Source organism: Rattus norvegicus, chromosome X (assembly GCF_036323735.1).
Source record: "Rattus norvegicus strain BN/NHsdMcwi chromosome X, GRCr8, whole genome shotgun sequence".
NCBI classification, from domain to species: Eukaryota; Metazoa; Chordata; class Mammalia; order Rodentia; family Muridae; genus Rattus; species Rattus norvegicus.
Window position 1 is genome coordinate 151,703,627 of NC_086039.1, and position 9,044 is coordinate 151,712,670.

At 37.4% G+C, this 9,044-nt stretch overlaps 3 non-coding genes across 3 annotated transcripts; all 3 read right to left on the minus strand.

The window, feature by feature from the left end:
- Positions 1 to 3,081: 3,081 nt before the first annotated feature.
- On the minus strand, positions 3,082 to 3,199 carry Mir3585 (microRNA 3585). The gene has a single exon (NR_037380.1). It is a non-coding gene; the product is annotated as a microRNA 3585 (primary transcript).
- A 4,957-nt stretch (positions 3,200 to 8,156) lies between these two features.
- Positions 8,157 to 8,236, minus strand: Mir201 (microRNA 201). Its single transcript, NR_032759.1, has one exon. It is a non-coding gene; the product is annotated as a microRNA 201 (primary transcript).
- A 218-nt stretch (positions 8,237 to 8,454) lies between these two features.
- On the minus strand, positions 8,455 to 8,535 carry Mir547 (microRNA 547). The gene has a single exon (NR_032763.1). It is a non-coding gene; the product is annotated as a microRNA 547 (primary transcript).
- Between the last annotated feature and the right edge of the window lie 509 nt (positions 8,536 to 9,044).

A 9,044-nucleotide genomic window follows, 5' to 3' on the forward strand; every position in this document is an offset into this window, starting at 1 on the left:
CTGTCTAACTCTTTGAAGAATTGGATTGGTATTTTGATGGGGATTGCATTGAATCTGTAGATTGCTTTTGGTAAAATGGCCATTTTTACTAAATTAATCCTGCCAATCCATGAGCATGGGAGATCATTCCATCTTCTGAGGTCTTCTTCAATTTCTCTCCTCAGTGTCTTGAAGTTCTTATTGTACAGATATTTTACTTGCTTGGTTAAATTGACACCGAGGTACTTTATATTATTTGGGTCTATTATGAAGGGTGTCGTTTCCCTAATTTCTTTCTCGGCTTGTTTCTCTTTTGTATAGAGGAAGGCAACTGATTTATTTGAGTTAATTTTATACCCAGCCACTTTGCTGAAGTTGTTTATCAGCTTTAGTAGTTCTCTGGTGGAACTTTTGGGATCACTTAAATATACTATCATGTCATCTGCAAATAGTGATATTTTGACTTCTTCTTTTCCGATCTGTATCCCCTTGACCTCCTTTTGTTGTCTGATTGCTCTGGCTAGAACTTCAAGAACTATATTGAATAAGTAGGGAGAGAGTGGGCAGCCTTGTCTAGTCCCTGATTTTAGTGGGATTGCTTCAAGTTTCTCTCCATTTAGTTTAATGTTAGCAACTGGTTTGCTGTATATGGCTTTTACTATGTTTAGGTATGGGCCTTGAATTCCTATTCTTTCCAGGACTTTTATCATGAAGGGGTGTTGAATTTTGTCAAATGGTTTCTCAGCATCTAATGAAATAATCATGTGGTTCTGTTCTTTCAGTTTGTTTATATAATGGATCACGTTGATGGTTTTCCGTATATTAAACCATCCCTGCATGCCTGGGATGAAGCCTACTTGATCATGGTGGATGATTGTTTTGATGTGCTCTTGAATTCGGTTTGCCAGAATTTTATTCAGTATTTTTGCATCGATATTCATAAGGGAAATTGGTCTGAAGTTCTCTTTCTTAGTTGTGTCTTTGTGTGGTTTAGGTATAAGAGTAATTGTGGCTTCGTAGAAGGAATTCGGTAGTGCTCCATCTGTTTCAATTTTGTGGAATAGATTGGATAATATTGGTATGAGGTCTTCTATGAAGGTTTGATAGAATTCTGCACTAAACCCGTCTGGACCTGGGCTCTTTTTGGTTGGGAGACCTTTAATGACTGCTTCTATTTCCTTAGGAGTTATGGGGTTGTTTAACTGGTTTATCTGTTCCTGATTTAACTTCGATACCTGGTATCTGTCTAGGAAATTGTCCATTTCTTGAAGATTTTCAAGTTTTGTTGAATATAGGTTTTTATAGTAAGATCTGATGATTTTTTGAATTTCCTCTGAATCTGTAGTTATGTCTCCCTTTTCATTTCTGATTTTGTTAATTTGGATACACTCTCTGTGTCCTCTCATTAGTCTGGCTAAGGGTTTATCTATCTTGTTGAGTTTCTCAAAGAACCAACTTTTGGTTCTGTTGATTCCTTCTATGGTCCTTTTTGTTTCTACTTGGTTGATTTCAGCTCTGAGTTTGATTATTTCCTGCCTTCTACTCCTCCTGGGTGTATTTGCTTCTTTTTGTTCTAGAGCTTTTAGGTGTGCTGTCAAGCTGCTGACATATGCTCTTTCCTGTTTCTTACTGCAGGCACTCAGCGCTATGAGTTTTCCTCTTAGCACAGCTTTCATTGTGTCCCATAAGTTTGGGTATGTTGTACCTTCATTTTCATTAAATTCTAAAAAGTGTTCAATTTCTTTCTTTATTTCTTCCTTGACCAGGTTATCATTGAGTAGAGCATTGTTCAATTTCCACGTATATGTGGGCATTCTTCCCTTATTGTTATTGAAGACCAGTTTTAGACCGTGAATTTTGATTATAATGCTATTAAAAGGCAAAATGCTAATTCTCCAATGTCCAGTTTAATCATTTTGTTTTACTTAGCATTACAATTATCTTTTAAAATATTTTAAATTATTAGAAAATGTCGAGCATTTATACATGTATTTTAGTGCCTATCAACTACTACCTCTCTTCCAATCTATCCTGACTCATTCCCAACTTAATGTCTTCTTTTGTATTGTTATTAATAACCTCTGTGTCTAATTAATGCTGCACTTACATATGTGGATATGGGACTATCCACTGGTACACAGCTTTCATAATCACAGTTATGCCTCCAAAGTGGAGTGACATTCTCCCAGTGGCCATCAATAGTTATAGCTTCTCCACTGAGGATAGAGTCCCATAGGTTCTCCCTACATCCATACTGGAATTTGTTTTTCTGGACTGGGTAGATCTTATTGCATATGAAGACACAGCTTTTGTGACTTGATGTATACAATAGCTCATGTTATGTGCAGAAGTCAAAATTGTGTATCAGGTATCTTCTATAATGTTCCTTGTGTCTTATTTTGGAGGAGATGGCTTATCTACAGCTGAGTATTCAAAGTCACTTGTATTTGGCTCATTGATCATTTCTGAGTCTCTGACTGAATGACTACCCACTTTGAAAATAAGCTTTTTTTTGACTAGAGAATACTGCAAATCTATGCCATATGTAAAAACATAAATATTCAGAAAGCAGTTTGACAGCATGACCATTTTACAAAACATTAACAGTACATGCCACTTCTGGGGCCTCTAAATTTACAAGTCATGGGATGTTTACCAGGATTACAGTACCAGGAATAAAATTATCTCCTGTGGAACAGGTCTCAAATTTAACCAGAAAACACTGTTACCCCATAACAGTCATACACCTGTAGGCCCATCTTTTCTGTTATGTTGGCACTACAGCATGCTGACTTCAGCACTGGTTAACCCCACTGATGAATTAATTGTGTCCCACAGCAGAAAGAATAATAGTTTCTGGCACTACGTAAGCTAAGCACCAGGGAGAAACTTTCTTTTAATGTTTTCTTCAAGTTAAAATATATTTTATAATATTTTCTTTATGTTTGATATGTTAATGATTTTATACCAAAGAGTAAGAGTGCATTAGTATCTGTATATGGTTGAGGTATGGAAAAATACTAACACTTCTCACAAAGATGCCAAGCCCCATGGTCTTTTGGAGACTATTATTACGCTGTCTAAAACCCCATCCTTAGGGACACCACACAGGCATTACATGTTGTACATTACTCCTCACAACAAGGGCCGTTCATGTTTTAATCCCCATGAAAGACACCTTCTTGTGAAAAGCACTGCACACAGATTTGCTCCATGTGGCAGACCTACCAAAAATACTCCTCCATCCTTAGGGCTTTTCTTCATGTTTTCATGTATCAGGTGTTCACAGAGATGCCCACATGAATGCCAAGGAGCTAGGTACTGCCAATTGTCCAGTGCTACTGCCTTCCCTTTTTCATTCTTTCAGTTCTGGAGTCTTTATCATACAATTTCTGGTTAACTTAGAAAAGACGTTTTCACTTTTGTTCTTCCTCAAATGTAGGCAGATTGTTTTTTTGAGTTATACTATTGTTTGTGAAATGGCTGTGACTTTACCATTAAAAAGACGTTCACTTGAAGCAATCCCACTAAAATCAGGGACTAGACAAGGCTGCCCACTCTCTCCCTACTTATTCAATATAGTTCTTGAAGTTCTAGCCAGAGCAATCAGACAACAAAAGGAGGTCAAGGGGATACAGATCGGAAAAGAAGAAGTCAAAATATCACTATTTGCAGATGATATGATAGTATATTTAAGTGATCCCAAAAGTTCCACCAGAGAACTACTAAAGCTGATAGACAACTTCAGCAAAGTGGCTGGGTATAAAATTAACTCAAATAAATCAGTTGCCTTCCTCTATACAAAAGAGAAACAAGCCGAGAAAGAAATTAGGGAAACGACACCCTTCATAATAGACCCAAATAATATAAAGTACCTCGGTGTGACTTTAACAAAGCAAGTAAAAGATCTGTACAATAAGAACTTCAAGACACTGAAGAAGGAAATTGAAGAAGACCTCAGAAGATGGAAAGATCTCCCATGCTCATGGATTGGCAGGATTAATTTAGTAAAAATGGCCATTTTACCAAAAGCAATCTACAGATTCAATGCAATCCCCATCAAAATACCAATCCAATTCTTCAAAGAGTTAGACAGAACAATTTGCAAATTCATCTGGAATAACAAAAATCCAGGATAGCTAAAGCTATCCTCAACAATAAAAGGACTTCAGGGGGAATAACTATCCCTGAACTCAAGCAGTATTACAGAGCAATAGTGATAAAAACTGCATGGTATTGGTACAGAGACAGACAGATAGACCAATGGAATAGAATTGAAGACCCAGAAATGAACCCACACACGTATGGTCACTTGATTTTTGACAAAGGAGCCAAAACCATCAAATGGAAAAAAGATAGCATTTTCAGCAAATGGTGCTGGTTCAACTGGAGGTCAACATGTAGAAGAATGCAGATCGATCCATGCTTATCACCCTGTACAAAGCTTAAGTCCAAGTGGATCAAGGACCTCCACATCAAACCAGACACACTCAAACTAATAGAAGAAAAACTAGGGAAGCATCTGGAACACATGGGCACTGGAAAAAATTTCCTAAACAAAACACCAATGGCTTACGCTCTAAGATCAAGAATCGACAAATGGGATCTCATAAAACTGCAAAGCTTCTGTAAGGCAAAGGACACTGTGGTTAGGACAAAACGGCAACCAACAGATAGGGAAAAGATCTTTACCAATCCTACAACAGATAGAGGCCTTATATCCAAAATATACAAAGAACTCAAGAAGTTAGACCGCAGGGAAACAAATAACCCTATTAAAAAATGTGGTTCAGAGCTAAACAAAGAATTCACAGCTGAGGATTGCCAAATGGCTGAGAAACACCTAAAGAAATGTTCAACATCTTTAGTCATAAGGGAAATGCAAATCAAAACAACCCTGAGATTTCACCTCACACCAGTGAGAATGGCTATGATCAAAAACTCAGGGGACAACAGATGCTGGCGAGGATGTGGAGAAAGAGGAACACTCCTCCATTGTTGGTGGGATTGCAAACTGGTAAAACCATTCTGGAAATCAGTCTGGAGGTTCCTCAGAAAATTGGACATTGAACTGCCTGAGGATCCAGCTATACCTCTCTTGGGCATATACCCAAAAGATGCCCCAACATATAAAAAAGACACGTGCTCCACTATGTTCATTGCAGCCTTATTTATAATAGCCAGAAGCTGGAAAGAACCCAGATGCCCTTCAACAGAGAAATGGATACAGAAAATGTGGTACATCTACACAATGGAATATTACTCAGCTATAAAAAACAACGAGTTTATGAAATTCGTAGGCAAATGGTTGGAACTGGAAAATATCATCCTGAGTGAGCTAACCCACCCACAGAAAGACATACATGGTATGCACTCATTGATAAGTGGCTATTAGCCCAAATGCTTGAATTACCCTAGATACCTAGAACAAATGAAACTCAAGACGGATGATCAAAATGTGAATGCTTCACTCCTTCTTTAAAAGGGGAACAAGAATACCCTTGGCAGGGAAGAGAGGGGCAAAGATTAAAACAGACACAGAAGGAACACCCATTCAGAGCCTGCCCCACATGTGGCCCATACATATACAGCCACCCAATTAGACAAGATGGATGAAGCAAAGAAGTGCAGCCGACAGGAGCCGGATGTAGATTGCTCCTGAGAGACACAGCCAGAATACAGCAAATACAGAGGCGAATGCCAGCAGCAAACCACTGAACTGAGAATAGGACCCCCGTTGAAGGAATCAGAGAAAGAACTGGAAGATCTTGAAGGGGCTCGAGACCCCATATGTACAACAATGCTAAGCAACCAGACCTTCCAGGGACTAAGCCACTACCTAAAGACTATACATGGACTGACCCTGGACTCTGACCTCATAGGTAGCAATGAATATCCTAGTAAGAGCACCAGTGGAAGGAGAAGCCCTGGGTCCTGCTAAGACTGAACCCCCAGTGAACTAGACTGGTGGGGGGAGGGCGGCAATGGGGGGAGGGTTGGGAGGGGAACACCCATAAGGAAGGGGAGGGGGGAGGGTGATGTTTGCCCGGATACCGGGAAAGGGAATAACACTCGAAATGTATATAAGAAATACTCAAGTTAATAAAAAAAAAAAGAAAAAAGAAAAAAAAAAGACGTTCGTTATCACTCAAAGCCATTGCATAAGCAGAAATAACTAACTACTCACCCAAAAGTTCTCTGATGTAAAAAATCCCACATTGGCTTTATTTTTTACATAATTCAACTCCAAAAGCACAGAGTAATGCAGAAACCTGAAAACAGAGATATTTAGAACAGTGAGAGGGTGTCAGGATAAAGATGACAAAGTTTTTCTTCTCTAGCAGGCCTTTGAGTAAAGGAGCCCACATGAATGAACAGAATTAGACAAAGTAAGGAATTCTCACTGCTGCTGATTTTACACTGCTTTGTTCTAGGGTTTTCTGTGTTTGATTTGATGAGTATAAGTTCCACTATCAATTAATTCATAACAAGCTTAACATATCCATTTCAAAATACCAATAAAATGCCATAATTATTGAGATTTTTTATAATTGCAAGATAATTTGAATGATTTTGGAGTTTTGCTAGTCATAAAATTATATGTACTAACAAGAAAGTGGGATTGTTACTATATACATAAAGTATAAAGTATAAAGTGAGCATCTTACTTAGATATTTATTTCTATAATGCTCTCCCATCCCATTTATCCTCATGTATCCCAGGCTGGATTCAAATTCCCTATATAATCTGAGTTAATCTCAAAATCCTGGTCCTTCTGCTTTCAAATGTCAACTTCTAGAGTTTCAAGCATGGGTTACCATTCCTATAAGTCTTTCCGTATCAATATTAAAAGGCCCTATGAATTATATTGTCTACTACCTTTCAGTACACAGATTAACAACCCATAAAAAGGTAGTATTAACTTGGGCCAATTATTCTTGATATTCTTTTTTATAGAACCTTAGCTGTGGCAATTCTGTGTTTCTGTCATCTGTATCTGCAGATTTTGACAAGTGTTATAAGTGTTATATATAACATATATCAGAAACTTTAAGGTGCCGAATAGGAGCAAATATGTGTTGAGTCATGCAGAGACATGTCTTTTTTTAATTGTTTCATACTTTAGCACTTAAAGATCCTCAACTCCTGAGCAATAAAACAATAATGATGCACATTCAGGATCCCTGAAGCAAAGAATATAATACTTACAAGTACCAGAATGGAGAAAATGGACATCTCACTTCCTACTCACAGTCTGGAATGAGAAAAATCCCACGAGTTAACGAAAGTTAAAGAAAGATTTACAGAATAGAAAATCTTGTAAACATGTCCATTTACTGTTCTAAGTTTTTTGGTTTCCTTGACCATCCCCTTGATGCATGATGGTTGTTAGTATAATCTAACTCCTTCCATTCTGGGATGCATGCAGCTAAGTTATCTGACATTATCTCAATAATCTGAACTGGGAATAAATTGAAGGAAATGAATGGACCAGTGTCAGAATGAGGAAAACTGTAGCTTAAAATGTGGAAAACTTAATTTGATAATTCGTTTGAATAGGCATATTTGAAGTTTTAAATAGATATACTCTAGCTAAAGGCATTACATTGAAAATAAAATGGAATATAGGGGAAGGGTTCTGATGTAGTTTACCAGCAAGGGGATATCCATATACCTCTGTTTTCCTAAAACAGAAATGTAACAAAATAGTACAACCTGATGCCTCAATTTTTCTGTCTCTGTCAGTATTTTAACATGTAACAATATGATTTTAGCAGATAAACATAGATATGGTGTTATCAAAAGCATACAAGAATAGTAAAAGAAATCAGAATGAGTTTCATTCTTGGGGGGAAATGTAGCAGTTGCTTACATAAGAAACAAATATTGTAAAAGCGTAGACATATAAATTTTTAAAGTTTTAAAAATTACAAATTGTTTAATTATACAAAAATGAATGACTGAAAGGTAAAAGAGAACTATAAATCTTGCCTCCTATTTGTTTAGTTATAATAACAACTTGAAATGACAAACATTTTTCCAAGATACTCCCAGTTTCTGGAGCTGGTCCCTCAAAAGGTACACAGAGAGCACTTAGAAATGGCCCAAGATGGAATGTTCATTACTGATCTGTGACTAAAGCTTACCATCAATGCTACTACAAATGCTGTCCAGGTTGCACATTACGCTACACAGAAAGGCGCTGTTCATTTATTAGTATAGAAGAACAATGCCTTACTGAGTGAGGTACTGTACATAACATCATTGAAGGTAGCAACTCATCTTCTTAACATGAATGCAAAACAATGAGAAATAGATGACTCAATTCCCAGGGAACATCATAGTCTATTCTTATATACAGCATTCTCCAAAGTCTCCTATGAGTTGAATTAGCAAAAAGCAGCTGTTTCTAAGACTCAAGTAATGTGTAAGCACCTATATCTTTTTCTAAGGCTAGTATTGACGTGGCAGTTAGTGTGCATTATCTCACTTAAAGAAGTACCAATCATATTTTCCATTAAATGGGTGGTACATCCTGAAGTGATACATCACACACTATGTGACTGAAGGTAGTAACCCTAATCAGCTCCCGCTGCCATTCCATCCAGTAATCCAAACCATATCCTCATTACACGAATAATCAAATCAGAAGAATTTTCTCCAAAGGCACAAATGACATTCATTCCTCTTACTTCTCTTTTACCACCCCTGTTCTTCTTTTCTCCCCAAGTCTTCCTTAAGTTATTTTTGTTTTCTGCCCATATAATGACAGAGTTTAGGACCAATAAATATCAAACATCCCTATTTATGTCTCCCCTTTATAGACACAGGATAGCAGTTTACATTATTCTGTTGCTTGGTGTACCACAAAAGTCAACTGTTGCAGAATGAGTCACTTCAGTCACTCTTCAGGTCTTCATGCTGCAGGCTACATGAAATTAAGTAGGAATAGTTCTGGAAAGGGTAAACTCAGAAACTTAAGATGTCCTTAAAATAAAATGTAGACCTAGGCTTGGTATCTTATCCAAGATGAAAGCCTACTGCAATGGCAACAGCAGCCATG